Source organism: Gossypium arboreum, chromosome 11, assembly GCF_025698485.1.
Source record: "Gossypium arboreum isolate Shixiya-1 chromosome 11, ASM2569848v2, whole genome shotgun sequence".
Lineage (NCBI taxonomy): Eukaryota > Viridiplantae > Streptophyta > Magnoliopsida > Malvales > Malvaceae > Gossypium > Gossypium arboreum.
Window position 1 is genome coordinate 133,958,835 of NC_069080.1, and position 20,083 is coordinate 133,978,917.

Consider the following 20,083-nt stretch of genomic DNA (forward strand, 5'->3'; position numbering starts at 1 on the left):
GTCAACACTGGGGCATTAGACAAATATTGCTTAACCTTGTCAAAGGTCTTCTGGCATTCCTCGTCCCAAACACTAGGGTTGTGTTTCTTAAGGAGAAGGAATATGGGGTCACATTTCTCGGTTAGTTGTGAAATAAACCGAGCGATGTAATTTAATCTTCCTAGGAATCATCGAACCTCCTTTTGAGTACGCGGCGGAGGTAACTCTTGTATGGCTTTGACTTTATCTGGGTCAATCTCAATCCCTTTTTCACTGACTACGAATCCAAGTAGTTTTCCAGACCTGGCCCCGAAGGTACACTTCGCTGGATTGAGTTTTAGCTGGAATTTCCTCAACCTAAAAAATAATTTCCTCAAGACTTGCACATGCTCTTCTTCAGTTCGAGATTTGGCGATCATGTCGTCGACATAGACTTTAATTTCTTTATGCATCATATCATGGAATAGGGTTACCATAGCTCTCTGATATGTTGCCCCCGTATTTTTCAATCCGAACGGCATCACCTTGTAGCAAAAGGTTCCCCATATAGTCACGAATGTGGTTTTATTCATGTCTTCAGGATGCATCTTGATCTGATTATACCCCGAGAAACCATCCATGAAGGAGAAGAGTGAGTAGCTTGCCGTGTTATCCACTAAAGTGTCAATATGAGGCAACAGGAAATTATCTTTCGGGTTGGCTTTGTTTAAGTCTTTGTAGTCTACACACATCCGTACCTTTCCATCTTTTTTAGGGACGGGGACGATGTTGGCTACCCATTCCGAGTACTTAACTACTTGTAAGAAGCCTACTTTAAATTGTTTCTTGACCTCCTCTTTTATTTTCAACAAAACATCGGGCCGCATCCTTCGAAGCTTTTGCTGAATTGGCTTGCATTTTTCTTTGATGGGGAGCCTGTGTACCACAATGTCAGTACTTAGCCAGGCATATCTTGATATGACCATGCAAAGACATCTTTAAATTCTTGGAGTAACTCAATAAGGTCCCGCTTTGTCTCTGTGGTAATGCAAGCTCCGATCTTTACTTCTTTCTTTTCCAGTTCATCTCCCAAGTTCACGATTTCTACGGTCTCTTTGTGGGGTAGAATCTGTTTCTCCTCGTGTTCTACCATCCTTAACAAATCAGGGGATAAGTTACAGTCTTCGCCATCCTCAAAGTTCTGAGATCCTTCTAGACACATATCCCACTCAAAAGGAGACTCTGAATGAGTAGCAATGTCACTCACATCATTGATATCTGGAGACCTGTTGTAGGTGCGAAGGAAGATACAAAGAACAAAAGAATCTAAGAACAAAGAGATGATCATGAATGAAAGAATATTTGCATAGAATAAGTCAAAAGGATGCATTTTATTGAAATAACAATTTCGAACATAAGCATATTTCACAAAATGACACTTCTTACTCCTAGGCCTAGAGCAATAAGTGTGTTTTGGACATTACTCTGAGTTAGTTCTAAAGACTACAGAAATCTCCTCCATAGTCTAATTATTCAGAACGCTTCCCGGCTCATATGGGCGAATGCCCGACAGATTCTCTATCCCAGTTCCTTCTTCATACGTGGCGTTGATGTCTAAACTCTCCATCATTCCTTCTAAGATTTCCTTTCCCGATGCTTTCCGCTCGAAGAGAATGACCCTTCCAGACACAAAAATCTTCGATATATAGGGGAAGATCATTGGTTCCCATTCGATTTCTCCCCCGCTCAATTGCGCTCTCCTTCTTTCTTGCTTCTTCTCAAGTTCCTTCTTTCTTTGTTTCATGTCCGGCTTAAACCCTAACCCAAAACGGTCTTGTTTGTCCTTCATCATTGGTACATTAATCCTTCCCTGGAGGTATCTCCCGAGTCCTCTTCCTGGTAGAGCCCCTTTTCCAATAGTTAGCGGCAGTCCCATTCTTGTAGTCTCAGATAACCTGGGTATTGGAATCTTATTTTCTTCGGTGATGAACGTCGCGTTCACAAACTCCAAAGATCGAAAAGAGCACTCTATTGCTTCATCATTTGCCTCGAGATATGGGATGTCACTGGTTATTGTCGCGATGATGTCCTCTTCAGCATTGATTGTCACTAACCAACCTTCAGTCACTAATTTCAACTTTTGGTACAGCGATGAAGGGACTGCCCCTGCCGAGTGTATCCATGGTCTCCCCAATAGGCAATTATACGAAGGCTTAATGTCCATGACCAAGAAATCTACTTCATACGTGCTCGGCCCGATTAAGAGGGGTACTTTAATTCTCCCCATTACCTTCCTTTCCGTGCCATCAAATGCTCTCACTACACTTTGGCATGTCTTCATATGGGAACCATCCACTAGCAACCTATTCAGTGTAGATAGGGGTAGGACATTCAGTGCAGACCCATTGTAGATCAATACCCCCGGTAATGTGTACTCTTTACAGCGAGTCGTGATGTGCAAAGCTTTAGTTAATCTTCGGCCCCCTGGCGGTACCTCATCGTCATTGAAGAATATGAAGTTGTCGGTACTTATATTATTGACTAAGCGGTCCAGTTTGTTTACAGAGATATCATTAGCAACATAAGTTTCATTCAGCACTTTCATCAATGCGCTGCAATGGGTTTCGGAGCTTAAAAGCAAGGTCAGTATCGATATACGTGCTGGCTGTTTGTGCAACTATTCTACGACATTATATTCGCTATGCTTTAGAAATTTTAAGAATTCCTTGGCTTCTTTGTCAGTCACTGATTCATTAACAGTTGGTTCAGGCCCCACCGGCTTCTCTTTCTTTTGCTCAATTGCTAATGATTTTTCTTTAACCTGTTCAACTTTTGTACTTGGAGTATAACGTCTTTCGCTGCGCATATAAAAACCCTCGTCTTGAACTTCCTCTGATGCATTAATTAGGGTCTTCTCTCCCGGGAATGTCACATTGCAGCTATAGTTCCACGGTACCCTTTTTCTATCCTTGTAAGGGAAAGCAACGGGCTTATGGATCACGACCTTTGGCGCAACTTGTGCCCTGGCTTCATTCATTCTCGGACGTGATATGATAACCACTGGGTGGTTGGCTTTGTAAACACCCTTCATCGATCCTTCTTCGGAGGTATACACATCTGTTTCTCCCGGGCTCCCGACATATTTGAAGAATTCCAGCTCCTTATTATCCATCAATCCTTGTAACAAAGCCCTGAATTCGCTGCATTTTTGAATCTCGTGATCCTCTTGATCATGGAACTCGCAATAATTCTCCGCTTCTCGAGGTCTGACCCTTAAATTCTGTGCTATGAACCCTCTTTCCACCATTTTCTTCCAAACATCCTCCAACGGGGTATTCACTTCTATAATACTCATCTTAATTTCTTTCCCCGAACTCTTAATTATCACATTTATTCCCTTATCCCCATGGTTTGGTAATGGGTTCTCTGTATTGGATGCATCATCAAATTTCACAATCCCCATGTTGATGAGTCTTTCAACTAATTTCTTAAAAGTGGTGCAGTTTTCTATCGAGTGTCCTGTGGCTCCCGCATGGTATTCGCATTGGGCATTTGCGTCATACCATTTGGGGTATAGAGGTTGCATTGGCTTCAGATAGAAGGGAGACACGACATGTGCATCAAATAAACTCTGGTATAACTCATTGTACGTCATTGAAATGGGTGTAAATTGAAGTTTCTCCCTATTTTGTTTTGTGTTGGGCCCTGGTCTGGGTGGGCCCTGCTGTCTAGTAGTTATTGACTTTGGTTGGCTTACGGTGATCGATTTCGAATATGAGCTCACATTATTCACCTCATGCTCTTTCTTTCTCGGCGCTAACCTCTTAGCGTTTTCCCCAGCCTCTATTTTCCCACATCTTATGGCATTTTCTATCATTTCTCCAGACATTACTATGTCCGAAAAACTCTTAGTTGCGCTACCCAGCATGTGGTTAATAAAAGGTGCCTTCAGTGTATTGATGAAGAGCATAGTGGTTTCCTTTTCCAACAGAGGGGGTTGGACCTGTGTGCCCACTTCTCTCCATCGCTGGGAGTACTGCCTAAAGCTCTCATTATGCTTTTTTTCCATATTCTGTAAAGTGATTCTATCAGGGGCTATGTCCGCCACATGACCGTATTGCTTCATGAAGGCTTGTGCTAAATCTTTCTATGAACTGATCTAGGCGCGACTCAGTTGGTTGTACCATCTAGATGCGGCCCCAACCAGACTTTCTTGGAAGCAGTGAATTAATAGTTGGTCATTGTTGACATGGCCTGCCATTCGTCTGCAGAACATAGTGATGTGAGCTTCGGGACAGCTAGTCCCGTTGTATTTCTCAAATTTTGGAGTTTTGAACTTGGGAGGGAGTACCAGGTCTGGAACCAAACTTAATTCCTCAGCATCGATTCCACCACGATAGTCGGTGCTTTCCATTTCTTTAAATTTTTTTTCCAACCATCTACACCTTCATTCAAGCTCTCTCGGGAGTTCTACCCTCGTCTTTTCTGCTTCTGTTACTTCATCAAGATTGAGGACCACAGGGTGGGTTGGGTTGTCCCCCGGATTAGAGCCCGAGCCGGCCTGATAATTCATCGGTGCTGAAACACCAGCCTGAAATGGTTGAGGCCTAATTGTGACCGATGGCCTTCTTGGGTACATGTCAGGTTGTGTCTGAACGTTCGCTGGGGCAAAACCCAGAGGGTAGGTAGGATCTTCATTATCTTCTCCCACATTAATCAAAGGGTTTTTCCCTTTTTCTAATCCGCCAGCCAATGGACGAGTTAATTGGTCCATCATGCTTTTCTGAGACTCCAACATATGGTCCCTCATATCTTACTGGATTTTGGCAAGCTGTTCTTGCATACGTGTTTGTAATTGATCTTCCATCTCTTTTTGCATTTGTTCCAATCTCTCTAACCTTTGATCCATTGCTCTTGTTTTTCCTCTTGTACCGTAATGATGTTCCAGGGTAACTGCCATGATTTTTAGGGTTTTTTGTGAGTTTTAGTGTGTGTGATGCTATGCCGATGCATGAATTCAATGAATGCAATGAATGCAAAAAAAAAAAAGCGTTGATTTCAATTCGATTTCATTAGAGTAACTTTTCTAGAAAACAAGTTTCTTTACATAAAATAGATTACATATAAGGATTGGCCCTGATACTTAAGGCCTTGACCTGCCTAAGAAACCAAGCTAGCTTTCGGCCTCGGTCCGATTCTGACTCGTATTTTAAACTCAGTACATCGGCTTGTACTGCTAATGTTTGCAAGTGGTCAGCCACTTCTCGCACTTGAGTCAAAGCTTCGTCCATGACATAGTCCCTGCTCCTGATTTGGTCTTGAGATTGATGAAGTTGCTCCTTCCATCGCTCGTTATTTACCTCGAGAAGTTCTATCTGAAGTTCACGATTTTGCAGCACTGTTTTAAGTTCTTCTATATTCTCTTTTAATTCTTCAATTCTGTTCTGACTAGCTTTCAACTCGATTGCAGAGTTATGCGAGCGATACTGATACAATGACCTCTCTAACTCTGATACCCGGTCTTTAACCCTTCTTTCTCATTTTGGCTTTCTACCAAACTTCTTTTCAGAGTACCTCTCGAGCTTGAGCATTGCGAAATTTTTCTTCCCACTGGTTGGCTTTGCTTTGTTCTTCTTTAACTTCATGTCGCCATTGTTCGGATGTTTTTCCTAACCCAGTAGTTCTCATTGATCTGCACAGCTTCTTGTAATCCGTTTTCAAACTATCCAAGTCCTCTTCAGCCTTGTTTTTCCCTTTTCTGAGTTTTTCAGCTTCTAGTTTCTGGACATCGACATCTAACCCTAACTGTATCTTTTCTTTTTCCAACTGCTCGATCCTTTTTTCTAGCTCCAGACTCTTCCTCTCAAAATCTTGCCTGATGATTTCTAGCTCAGAGGGGATTACATTCAAGTGCTCTTCTATCGACTGAGGATTTCCTTGATCTGATATAGGGATGTTGTCGTTAAGTCTCTGATTCCACCATCGGTCGTACTCAGGAGTAGTCATTGGATTGGTAGCAAATTTTTTCATTCTACGAGTCTGGTTCCAGGCATTTGATATCTCACGAACTTTCTTTTTGTAATTATTCCCTGTGAACACGAACTCGCACTGGGCTAACCCGTATGTTGGTGGTGTAAATTGTCTGGATCTGTACTGTTGCAATGCAAGCAGAGGAGCATACCCGACAGCTCCCCATACTCCTAACAAGGGAACCCAATCGAAGTCTCCGTATCGGTATAATATTTCATCAGGAACCATCCACGGGGCTCTCCATTCAACATCTTCTTCTTGCAAATTTTGGAGAACCGTCATCCAATTTTCTTCTGTAACATTATCTCGCCTCGGTGTAGCCACTAACTCTTTTAGCGGAGAGTAATTTTCAGAGAAGATATGATACGAGACCTTTTCCACTTTCCAAAAATGGTTATGGAACCAAGATAGCAAGAGCTGTGCGCATCAAATAAATCTCCCTTCACCCGATCTTCTACAAGCATTCAATGATCTGAAAGTTTCAGCCAAGATTGCGGGTATAGGTGTGGTTCCTTTACCAAGCCTGTCAAAAAGGTCGGCAACAGCCTCGTCTACATGCCCCAAAGTTTTGGGGAAGATGACTAGTCCATAAATACTCAATGTGAAGACATCTACCCTTTTCTTCACATCGGGGTGCGCTAAGATTAGATCCCTCAGGTTCCTCCAAGGAACGCATTTATCATCTCCTTTTTGCTTGATCCGAGTTGTCACCCACTGTTCGCTCATCCCTGTGATGTTTATCGACTTTTTGAAAATCTTTGGGACGTTAGCGTGTCCGCATAAATTCATCAACAACTTGAATCTTTGGGCAATGGAGTAAGGTCGTGTATTCTTCTATAGTAGGTACCAAATCTACTTTCCCAAAAGTGAAGCAACTGTGAGCAGAATTCCAATATTGGGCAAGGGCTCGAAACAGGTGTTCATCTACCTTGACATCGAGCAGATAAGGTAAATCACCGTAATGACAATAGAATAGCTGTTTGACCTCGTCATCCCATTAGCCCCATATTTCTTTCATCTCTTGGAGATTATTCTGAGTTACGCTGATCCGAGTAAAATTCCATAACTCTGACACGTACCCCTCGGTAAGACTGTCACCTTTCTCTTGTTGTGTTGTCTCAGCCCATATCCGGACAGCCGCGTTGTCTTCTACTTTATCAAAAAACCCCTTTTCCATGATAAGCTATCTATTTAGGAACCGAATGCGAATCAACACCTTTTATGATGAAAACGCCATGCAAATACAATCAAAGTAAAACAAAGCAAGTCAGTAATTTATACGTAGTTCAAAGCAAGCAAAGCATAATAAATATAGCACTTGCTCAGGTAACCATTAGGGTTTCAGAGTGGCTCTACCTAGGGTGGGTTCTTAAGGCTCGCTACATGGGGCTTGGTTCTAGAGTAAGGGTACCTGAACCAGCAGATTCCTTGATCTTCACCCATTATAGGCTCATATAAACCGAGTTCAGTTCAGGGGAATACATTTCCCTATGGCTGCACGGAGATGAAAATCTCACGAAGACATAGGTACAGATGTATCCCGAAAGCGATCCACTATCCTGCACGGAGGTGAAAAACTCACGAAGGAGTAGTTTCTCACTCCCACTTAAAGGGGTGTGACCACAGCGGTCATGCAATGCAATGTGCGAGGATATATGCATAAAAAAAAAACTCGAAGCGATTAAAGAAAATAAGAATAAAATGATGAAAACCGCAAGAAAAACAGGTAAAATGCAATGAAAGGATCGTATATCAAAATCAAATTTTTAGTTCTCGACAAAAAGACAAAAGTTAATCAACTTGTGGCTTGACTCTCTTATTTTGTCCCCAGTGGAGTCGCCAAGCTGTCGTAACCATTTTTTTTTGAAAAAAACGGGAATCGACTTAGATTTTTGGAAATGAAAACGAATAGAGGGAGTCGCCACCAATCTTTTTAGGTGTGATTGGATCACCTTGTAAAAGTGGTTGTTTTTAATAAATGGTTTAATTTATTTAAACAACGATTTTGGTCTACGTAAATCAAGAAAATAGGTTCGGGAGTTGATTACGCACGAGGAAGGATTAGCACCCTCGTAACGCCCAAAAATTGGTACCTAGTTGATTAATTAATGTCTTAGTGTCAAAAATTGAAAGCTTGAAAGACACTGAAATACGATCCTTCTTCGTAAAAACGCTAATTTGAAAATGACCAAATAAATTAAAACAAATGTTAAAGACTTTCTCATCTCGAAGTAATAAAATATCACTCCCAGTAAGTTAGGACACTATATCTCAAACTTCGAGAATGAGCTTGCCTTTATTTAAAATTCATATATTCTAAAATTTTTTAAAGGTTGTTCGGTTATTTAGGATAAACAAGAAAAGTCGAAACCCAGTAAGTTAGGGCACGTTTTCTCAAATTTCCTAATACCAAATATTGCCTTTATTTTAAAACAAATTCTTACTTCGAGGTGACAAAGTGTCATACCCAGTAAGTTAGGGCACAACACCTCATACTTTCGAAAATAAGTATTATTTATTTTAAAAAAAAAAACTCGTATAGCGATTTAAAAGAGTATTCCGTTATTTAAATTAAATGAGAAAAAATCGAAACCCAGTAAATTAGGGCACAATTTTCTCAAATTGTCTAAATACGAAACTTGTTTTGTTTTAGAAAACACAATTATATGCGTCGAGTAAAGGACCAACGTAATCATAATCGCATGGTGAAATAAGAAACGAGTTGCAGTATTAACATGCATAATAATAACAAAGGTGGTGATAAAAACAACAATTATAATGACAAAATAATATGGATTCGCAGATATATTGAGACATATAAGAATAAACGAATAAAAATAATGAAATAATGATAATGAGAACAAAACGAAATAAAAATACAACGATAAAGGAAATAACAAAGCAAATTATAGTATAAATTGGATTTTAAATCGGGGTAAGCAAATAAACATATGAGTAAGTAAACAAACTTATAATAAATAAAAAGCATAAAATAGTAATAAATGGTATTAACAAAATACATATAGATATAATTACAATAACAATAATGGTAATAAAAATAAAAATAATAGTAATAATAGCACGTTAAGTTGTAACAAGAAAATAATAAAATTGTGATAAGAAAAACATGATAGTGAAATAATAATAGTAATAATGTTAATTAAGATACAAAATGATAATAAGTAAAAATGCCAATGAAGATAATAAAAAAAACAGCAATAGTAGAGTAGTAATGTTCATGCGTAAATATAAAGATAGGTATAATACATAAAATATAAACATAAAAATAAAGAGAGAAATAAAATTAGATAAGACGAATATAAATTAAGATATAATAGCAATAATAGCAATAATAATAAATATTGATAATAAACAATAATAAAAGGAATAAAATAATAGTAATAATAAGAAAATTTAATAATAATAATAATAACAACAATATAATATATACATGAAAATAATTGATAATAGCAAAATAATAACAAAATAATGAAATTAACTAATTTAACAGTAAAATAGTTAAATAATAAAAAGGGATTAAATTGAGGTCTGAAACAAATTATTAAGTACAAATTTAGATAAACAAAAAATGATTGCAAACTGAATTAAAAGTGGAAGGACTTATTTGGCAAATAACCCACTATAGCAAAAACGCGCGGATCTTAGGTAAGGCGGGTCGAGTCGAACGGGTATGGCCATTGTTCCGGCGAGGTTTCAGTCCGGTCGCCACCGTGGACCACCGCCGTCGCCGCCGTCGCGGGCTGCCGCACACGATGGCCGAAAAATATAAAACGTACGCTTCTTTTTTTTTTATATTTTTTTAAAATATTTTTTTGATATAATCTAATATATTGTATAGGAAAAGATAGATTCAAAAATAGAAAAAAAAAAGAAAGGAAAAGAAAACCTTAGCCCGATTTTGAACCTCCTTTCTATTTCAATTGCTTTCGTTGTTCTTTTTGCTTTGAATTGCTGCTGTTTTTATTCAATGTCCCTCCTTTGTATTGATGAAGAAAAAAAAAGGTCATTTTACATTGTGTTTTGATGGCTTTTATAGCCTTGTTACATGATTTATTTTTATATTATCTTTCTTTTCTCTTCCTTTTGTAAGTGCAAGTGGAGTGGTGGCATAGTGGTGTAGGTGGCCAAGGTGGGTGGCCAACAAGGGTGGTGGAGTAGGTGGGATTAGGGTTTTTTTTTCTGATTTTTTTTTTGAGGGTTGGGTTAGTGTTTTAGGCTAAGTTTTGGGTTAAGAGTTTTGGATTTGTATTGGGTTTTAATTGGGTAGTTGAGTTATGTTTATTTAAGCCCAAAATTGGGCTTGTACAACAGTATTTATTTAAATCATCATATAGATTACTGATAATTTAGTTATCCAATTTTATAAATATAAAATAAATTTATATATTTATTTTGATAAAGACATTTCATCTTACATATATAATTAATAAAGGAGAGTGATCACATCAATTTACAAAATTGGAATGCAATTCTCACTCCTTTTCTCTTTAATGGAACCGACGAAAAGATCACTTCATTTTGAAATATATCTCGATTTAAAGATAAAAATAAATTTAAACTATCAATATATATATAAGTGTAGGGATAAATTTTAAAATTATACATGAATATTGATTTAATATGTAATTTTTGTAGCACCCCAAACCCGGCCCAGTAGTTATGGCCGGATCCGGCATGCCACATCAAAAACGTAAAAAAAAAAAATTCCATTCTAAGTCTAGAAAATCGTATTTGATGTTCAAAAGATTAATTCATTAAGGGTTAAAGTGAATGGAAGCTGTGCACCAGGTAGGAAACCGGAAAAGAGATGGTGAGTCCATCGAACTGCTTAAGTACCAAGCTCCCTTCGGATCCAATCCTAGACATGCATACCGCCATTGCCACACCTTAACGTCATAGATATTTCTAGGAAACCGATTTGATTAAGTCATTTTTAGGAAAAGTGATTAATCTTGGAAAATACTTTCATTGCGGAAGCTTTGCTTGTTGTCGTGTTATTTTGAAATCAATTGTTGTTTTTGAAAACGCGCCCTAAAGCTATCCAATTTCAACAGTTAAATATAAATATTACCTATCTTAATAAAACATATAAAAAAACCATCAAAAATAAATAAGCGGCCTTATTACATTTAAAAGCCCAAAACCTCAAACGTAATTAAAAGGATGTCCAGTTCACGGAAGAAAATCAAACTTTCAAAGCGGTGGCCACTCCGAATTCCCTCACGACTCCAAGCCCACTATAGTTGGGGATTTCTGCGTGGATGAAAATAAAAGGGTGAGTTTGGGAAACTCGAGTGTAAGGAAAACCCATTCAAAGCCCAAGTCACTCAAGCCTATTGGGCCTAAGCCCATTCAGATAACAGTGGTATTGGGCGAGCCCTTTTCATTACATAATAAACGGGCCTTAGCCCTTATTCAGATAACAAGATGGCCCATAGGCCCATTTCAAAATACATGCAACATCAATAACATATGCAAGCCCATTTGGGAGACTACTCAACCCACCAACCACTACACTCCACCGTACCAGCCATACACTCCATGTGGGGATAGCTCAACCCACCCAAATTTAACACTCCACAGCTTTGACATTCTTTGCTCGATTATCAATAATTGAGGCAAAGCCTCCAATCGTGGACAAGCCACTTTCAAGACTTCCTCCGTCAATATCCCATCCATGCATCGAGATAATAACAACATGGCATGCAATAAATAACAACATCAAACATGCATTTAGGTCAATTTAACCCTAGGGGTATTTGGTAATTTATCTCCTAGGGGTAAAATTGTAAATTTTCCACTTTTAAAGGTATTTCATAATTTATATATTTTAGGGTTTTCATGCATATTCCTACTTTTCACGTACTAACGTAATCACGTACCGAGGGTTCTTACCGAATTGGGCCCGTTGGCCCATCATTCCAATTTTGGCCCATTAAGCCCAAAAATATCGAGGGCATAGAAATCATGCACTTTGCAGTCCAAACATTGCAGCTTACCAAAAACATTAATCGATTTACCTCACGAGCATTCGCACACTCGCAAATCTACAAAATACCGGTTTTCGGCATTTGACTTTTCGCTTTTGCCGATCTAGACTAAGAAAGAGGTGTTAGTTACACACCTGTTTGCGACGATATACTGACGAGATCCACACACGAACTGCCTACAATTGGATTACTACCACGTTAATCTAACTATTCAAATACAAACTACGTATTAACCCCTTACAATATTCGGTCAACCACACCTACATATCATAGTAAGCTTATAAGAAATCAATAAGCAACCCATTAACAAATTTTTGTCAATGTTTACCACATAATCATAATTTCACTGCAAGCTGTCTTCCTGAGCAACAGTCACTAAATCATTTATAACTGGAGCTACGAAACTCCAAATCAAGTTCCGTTAATTTTCCCTGAAAATAGACTCATATATCTTCTATCCATAAAATTTTCAGAATTTTTGGTTTATCCAATCAATACCAGATTTTTCTCAAATTTTCCCATGTTTCACTGTTTGACTAATCTGACCACTCTTTATTACGAATCAAATTTCTCATTGTACAGAATTTAAAATATGTTCTTGTTTATTTCATTAGAAACTAAACTCAATAAGCTTTAATTACATAATTTATTCAGCTTCTAATTCTTCTCCCACAATTTATGGTGATTTTCCAAAGTCACGTTACTGCTGCTGTCCCAAGCAGATTTATTACCAAATCACTCTTTCACACCTAACTTGCATGCATGTTATTTAAACATGTATATCACCAATCAGTCATCACATATCTATGATTTTACTTAAGTATAATCTCCATTTCATCATTTTAAAGCACAACATGTTAGCCAATTTTTCCTTTTAGCATCTAAGGCACATGCATGTTCATTTGTTTGGCTCAACTTCACCTATCTTCCATTTTTCATCAAAAGAACATGAAACAACAACCATTTCCTTCATTTTAATTCATGACTAAATGCTCACAACACAACTAAAAATCAAAATATACTTCAAGAGTTAAGGTAGAATCAAGAAGAACTCATGAACCTCAAAATAGAAGCAAGGTACCAAGAACTTACCTTCAATTTTTCTCCTCCTAATGACCGAATACTCAAGAGCTTTCTCCTCTCCTTTCTCTTCTCTAACTTTTAGCTATGATGAACAAAGATGGACAAAACTTTGTTCTTTTCACCCCTTTTTCTTTTAATAAAACTTCATATTTCATCCATTTAATTCTTTAATACAAAAGACATGATATTCTTATTGTAGAAGCCCAAATTGCCCGGGCCCAATTATATGAAAACCCAACCAAACCTCTAAACCCACTAAAACCCTTAACCCATGACCCATTTACATCTACCCAAACCCAATTCAAAAGCCCATTAAGCCCCCCAAAAAAAACCTAACCCAAAAAAAAAAACAAAGAAAAAAAAAAAAAAGAAAAACCTACCAAAAAAACCTAACCCAAAAAAAAAAAAAAAAGAAAAAAAAAAAACCTAACAAAAAAGATAAAAAACCTAGCCACCTAACCACTTTCCCACTTGCCCCATTTTTCCTCCCATTGTCTACCACCACCACCTACAAAATAGAAAAAAAAAGAAAATCATGTAAAAGATGGCTATAAAAGCCATTCAAAAATCATGTAAAAAAGAGGAGGGGATTTTACAAGATTGAAAAAAAAACATAAAAATCCTTCAAATTTTGAACACAAAAGAAACATCAATAAAAAGGTTGCATCTTTTCTTTTTCCTCTTCTTTCAATTTTTTTCTTTTTTTGTATTGTTTTTTTCTTTCTTTATATATACATATATTGTTAAAAAATTTAACTTTTCCGCCACTGTGGGCGGTGGTCATGGCGATGTCGACGACGGCGACCGACGATCAACCGTGACCGCCCCCTTGGCCGGATTTCCTTTCCCCTCCTTCTCTCTTCTTTCCCCTTCTTTTTTAGGTATTTTATATATATTATGTATATATTTTTAATGCCATTAGTTATATATTTCTTATGTATATATTCTTAAATACTATTATATACATATATATATATATTTTAAATACCATATTGTGTATATATTATTATTACAAATTATTACTATTGCTAGTATTATTATAACTATTATTATATTAGTGTATATTTTATGTACATATGTATATATATATATATTTTGCACATATCATTATTTTATATTATTGTTGTAAATTTTTATGTATATATTTTTTAGGTACGTTTCCTAATATTTTCTTTTATTGTAGATATTATTATTATTATTATTACATACTTTTATTATATGCATATATATATATATATGTATTTTTATGTACATATTATTATTTTATATTATTATTACCAAATATATCATTTTTCTATTTTATTATTAGTACATGATTTGTTTTATTTTGTAAATATCATTATTATTGTTATTCTAATATTCTAGTATTCCATGTTAATATTTTTCATTAATGATATCATTTTTTTATGTCCTTTATCTATTTTAATTTCTCACTTTAGGAATATTTTTCTCATGTTTTAATTAATTTCAAAAATAAGGCAATGTACCGATTTAATATTAAGCCATCGATTTCATCGCTATGTTGGGTGAAATTCATCGGCTTGTGTTAAAAAACAGGACACCCTTTCTAAAAAGAAATCGAAAACTAAAATTCTCATTTTCAATCGGATCACGATTAAATATTATATTGAACTCGTATTTTTGAAAATCAAGTCAACAAATGTTTATGAGATACCAATTTTGGGCGTCGCGAGGTGCTAATACCTTCCTCACAGAATCGACTCGAACCCCAATTTTTCTCTGGACTTTCACGTAGACCTAAATTTGGCCTTCTTTTTATTTTAAAATAATTTTATTAGGTGTCCGATCACACCTATAAAAAAGGATCGTGGCGACTCCCTTTGTTAATAAAATCGAAAGTTGGTTTTCAAATGTTTAATAAATCGCCACAATTAGCGACCAAGCGAAACTAATTTTTTTTACGTCGCTACAGCTGGCGACTCCACTGGGGACGCTTTTTGAGAGTCGAGTCGAATTAAACTCGCGTTGTCAAAATTTTCAAAGTTCCTTGTTCAAATTAACATTTAGTCGTGATCCTCAAATTTTTTATTTTCAAAAAAATCATGCATTTGCATCGTGTTGTATATATTCTAACTTGTTTCATCCGGTTGTTTTTCAGCTTTAAATTTTTGTGATTTTGGTTTTGGTTTAGTTTTTTAAATAAAACGTAAAGGTTTGCAAGTTTCTCCCCACACACCGTGCACGTGCATTTTTGTTGCATAACATGAGCTCTATACCCGGGCTCCGTCCCTGTTAAGTGAAAGAAAACGCTACGCCTTCGTGAGTTAACTCGTTCCTCCGCATGAAGCTAGTGAATACTTTCGGGTTACATATGACTTATGCTTTCGTGAGTTAACTTGTCCCTCCGCATAGGCATAAGTAAATGTAATCCTCGAATTGATCTCGTAAGCCTATGATGGGCCATGACCGAGGCTCAGTACTAATCTTAGTAGATGACAAGTGCATTTATTGAGTACCCATCTAGAACCAAAACCGCATATAGTAAACCATACGAGCCATCCAACTAGAGCCATGCCGAACCTCCGCTCGTTTAGTAGTCACCAAATATGTACACGGAAAAACATATCTTACCTTCTATTTCTTTTACATTTGTGCTTTCTAAGCAAGGGAATCGAGTCTACTGGACCAAGTAGCTTAATTTGTTAGATTTTCCACAGTTTTTCTCTGTTTATATGTGTTGCGCTAACCAAGGTCGTTTGTCTGTATTTCTATTTTTCATCATGCATCGAAGGCATCTTGCTAGGAAGGTATTGATTAGAGATTGGTCGCCAAAAACGGGTTTCTAATGGAGGAGTCAATTATACGAGTGACCGAAACGTTGTGTAATAGACTCCTTTGATTAAGGAAATGCCTAAATAGGGGCTATCTTGAAATTAACACCAAATTTTTGCATATTCATTCATGACTGACATTCATTTGACATTCATGCATTCATTTATGCATCCATTCATTCATTGCATATCCCATACTCGTTCGCTGAGGTTAAAACATACAATTCGCAGTTGCAATACCACAAGACTGGAACCCGTTCCCTAACCATACTGAAGGGAATGTGAGTACAGTGGGGAAAGAAGATGAATGGCAAGTAGAAGATGGGTTTCTGAAATAAGAACACCTCTGCAGAAAATCTGGGAGGTACTAGTTGAAAAAGAGTTGCTCTATCGTCTTGACGGAGTATTCGAAGGAAAAGATGCAAAAGGTCACAGTTTTTGTGAGTTCCATGGCGTTGAAGGGCACGACATTGAGTCCTGCGATGAGTTCAGAGGATTACTGCAAAGTATGATGGATAACAAGGAGATTGGGATCTTTTATAAAAGTGAGGAGGCCGATAGAGGAGAAATATGCACTTCTGACAATCAATCATCAGGTTTCCCATATAGCGCGGACCGACCGTTAATAATTTATTATAACGCGAAGAAAGAGCTGGTGAAGCCAAAAATGATAATCGAAGTACCATCTCATTTCCCTTATAAGAACAATAAAACAGTACCGTGGAGATACGATGTTAATATTGTCACACTGGAAGTTGGAAATTCCAAAGCCATAACTGAAGATGTGGGAGAGGTAGGTCATTTTACCAAGCGGACGGTGCTATTCTAAAGAAATTGAACTGTAAAGAAAAGTAGTGACTCGAAGCAAAAGGAAAGCGGATGCACGAAGTCGAAGTCGAGCAAGAAATTCCACCGTGCAAGAAACTAAAAAGCTTGTGAATGAGGAAGAACCTCAGGAATTCTTGAAATTTATCAAGCACAGTGAGTATAGTGTGGTGGAACAATTAAGCAAGCAGCCAGTACGGATCTCAGTTTTATCTCTACTCTTAAATTCGGAGCCACACATTAACGCTTTGCTGAAGGTGTTAAATCAAGCTTACGTAGCTAACAACATATCCGTTGAGAAGCTTGATAGGTGGGTTAACAATCTGAATGCGGACAATTTCATCTCTTTTAGTGATGATGAGATACCGCCAAATGGTAGAGGCTCGGTGAAAGCGCTGCATATCACAACTCGTTGCAAGGGCTACATAATACCAAACGTGCTCATCGATAATGGGTCAGCGTTAAATGTTATGCCATTGGCCACGCTTTCCAGAATACCGATAGATTTGTCCTACTTAAGACTCTGTCATTCCACGGTAAGGGCATTTGACGGGACAAGGCGAGAAGTTATGGGTAAGATTGAGATCCCTCTGGAGGTGGGCCCTTATATTTATGATGTTGAGTTCCAAGTCATGGACATTACGCCCTCTTATAATTGCCTTTTGGGAAGACCCTGGATCCATTCTGCTAAAGCAGTCCCATCATCCCTCCATCAAAAGGTGAAATTTATCATGGACGGCTGTTTGGTCACAGTCGAGGGCGAAAAAGATATTGTCGCATCTGTCTCTACCGATGCACCGTACTTGGAAGTGAACAAAGACGCACTGGAATGTTCCTTTCGATCCCTTGAATTTGTCAATGCCACTTTTGTTGTTGAGGAAAACAAAATTTCGGTGCCAAAACTGTCGAGAAATACTAGAATGGGGGTCAACTTGACCGTAGGAAGGGGAGCTCGAGCAAGAAGAGGTTTAGGTAGATATCTGCAAGGAATAGTCAAGGCTTTAAAGCCAGCACACCACAAGGCCCGATACGGTTTGGGGTTCCAGGCTGACATGCGTCAAAGAAGAAGACAGTGGAAGAAGGATCAGGAAAGAAGGATTGCAAGAACTTTGGACCGATAAGTAGAATGGGAGCCCATAACATACCCTCTTTTGTCAAAAACATTTACATCTGCGGGAATGATATACCCCGGACAGGATAATATACAAAGCACGCTGTTTTTAATTGAAATGGGTCTTCAGAATGTCAGTATATATGTCATTGACAAAGGAAGTGAGGCTATTAAAGATGTTTCAACGATACGCCATTGTCCTCCTGGTTTCATGTTGAACAATTGAACTGCCGAGTACCTTCTTGTAGTTTATAAGTCTTCAGAGTAATGCTCAAACATTAACCCTCTATTGTGTCCTTAGATATAATAGAACTCTTTTGTAAGAGCTTGCATTCACTCTTTATCATTTAAATGAATATCAATGAAGATGCATTTTATCACGATCTTTCGCATTATCACTAATTTCATAATCATCTCCTCATTTCATAGTCTATCTGTACATTTGCCTCATACCATACCATAACATTTCGTTTGTTGGTTCCAATACTTGGATACCCCTCTATAGTTTCCTTTTCCATTCAACTGTCAGGTGCTCAGATATCAATGGCATGAACAAACCCGTTACGAGTCCTGAAATCGATTTTGAAAAGACTGTTTGTTTAGGAGAATTCGAAGCCGAAGAAAATGCTGAAGACTATGTCTCGTCTCCTGAATTGTTAAGAATGGTGGAATAAGAGGATAAACAGATTTTGCCTCATGAAGAATCTGTGGAAACAATAAACTTGGGCACTGAAGAAAGGAAACAAGAAGTGAAGATTGGGACTTCTATTTCAGAGAGCACTAGGCATAATTTGATCGCTTTGCTCCGTGAGTACAAAGATGTTTTCACATGGTCATACCAGGATATGCGAGGGCTAGATGAAGATTTAGTGGTCCACAAGCTCCCATTAAAGCCAGAATGCAAGCCTATCCAGCAAAAATTAAGACGGATGAGACCCGAAATGCTGTTGAAAATAAAAGAGAAAGTCAAGAAGCAATTTGATGCTGGCTTCCTACAAGCCTCCAAATATCCAGAATGGGTGGCTAACGTAGTCCCGGTACCAAAGAAAGATAGCAAAGTACGAATGTGCGTGGATTACCGTGACCTGAATCGAGCAAGTCCTAAAGATAATTTTCCCTTACCACACATTGATACGTTGGTGGATAACACGGCAAAACATTCATTGTTTTCCTTCATGGATAGATTCTTGGGGTACAATCAGATCAAAATAGCCCCGGAAGATATGGAGAAAACTACCTTTATAACGATGTAGGGAACATTTTGCTACAAGGTGATGCCTTTTGGGTTAAAGAATGCAGGGGCAACATATCAGAGGGCTATGGTAACGTTATTCCATGATATGATGTATAAAGAAATAGAGGTCTATGTCGACGATATGATTGCTAAATCCCGAGGGGAAGAAGAGCATGTAGTGAACCTGAAGAAGTTCGACAGACTGAGAAAGTTCCAACTAAAGCTCAATTCGGCCAAATGTACGTTTGGAGCTACCTCAGGAAAATTGCTTGGTTTCATTGTCAGCGAGAGAGGTATTGAAGTTGATCCAGATAAAATAAAAGCCATTCAAGAGTTACCACCTCCACGCACGCAAAAGGAAGTCAGAAGATTTTAAGGGAGATTAAACTACATCGCCTGATTTATCGCTCAACTTACCGACCAATGCGACCCAATCTTTCGACTCCTTGAAAACATAATCCGGAGAATGGAGCGAGGAATGCCAAGTGGCTTTTAACAAGATAAAACAAGATTTGTCTAGTCCTCCAAGACTAGTACCGCTAACTCCGGGAAGACCATTAATTTTGTATCTGACAGTGTTCGAAAATTCAATGGGTTGCGTACTGGGGCAACATGACGAGTCAGGAAAAAAAGAAAAGGCGATCTACTACCTCAGTAAAAAGTTCACTAAATATGAGGCAAAGTATTCATCCATTGAAAAATATTGTTGCGCTCTGGTTTGGGTAGCTCGGAGACTCAGGCAATACATGTTGTATCATACGACATGGTTAATTTCAAAGCTAGACCCAATAAAGTACATGATAGAATTACTTGCACTCTCAGGAAGAATGGCACGGTGGCAGATCTTACTATCAGAGTACGACATCGTCTATGTGAGTCAAAAGTCAATAAAAGGAAGCGCAATAGCTGACTTTTTGGTGACCCGAACAATGGATGAATATGAGTCATTGAGATTTGAATTCTCGGACGAAGATTTGATGTGCATTACAGAAAAAGAATGCGAGTCACCAAAAGAGAAGTCATGGAAGGTGAGCTTTGA

At 37.8% G+C, this 20,083-nt stretch overlaps 1 long non-coding RNA gene across 2 annotated transcripts in view; it reads right to left on the reverse strand.

The window, feature by feature from the left end:
- LOC128284067 (uncharacterized) overlaps positions 1-13,242 on the reverse strand; it is a 30,312-nt gene extending 17,070 nt beyond the window's left edge. The window contains exons 1-2 of one of the 2 annotated variants that reach the window (XR_008274381.1): positions 13,092-13,242; positions 12,134-12,175 (exon numbers count right to left, since the gene is read on the reverse strand). This is a non-coding gene — a long non-coding RNA (uncharacterized LOC128284067). Of the gene's footprint in view, positions 1-11,904; positions 12,072-12,133; positions 12,176-13,091 lie in introns of those variants that run through there. The other variant, XR_008274380.1, reaches the window with a different exon arrangement.
- Between the last annotated feature and the right edge of the window lie 6,841 nt (positions 13,243-20,083).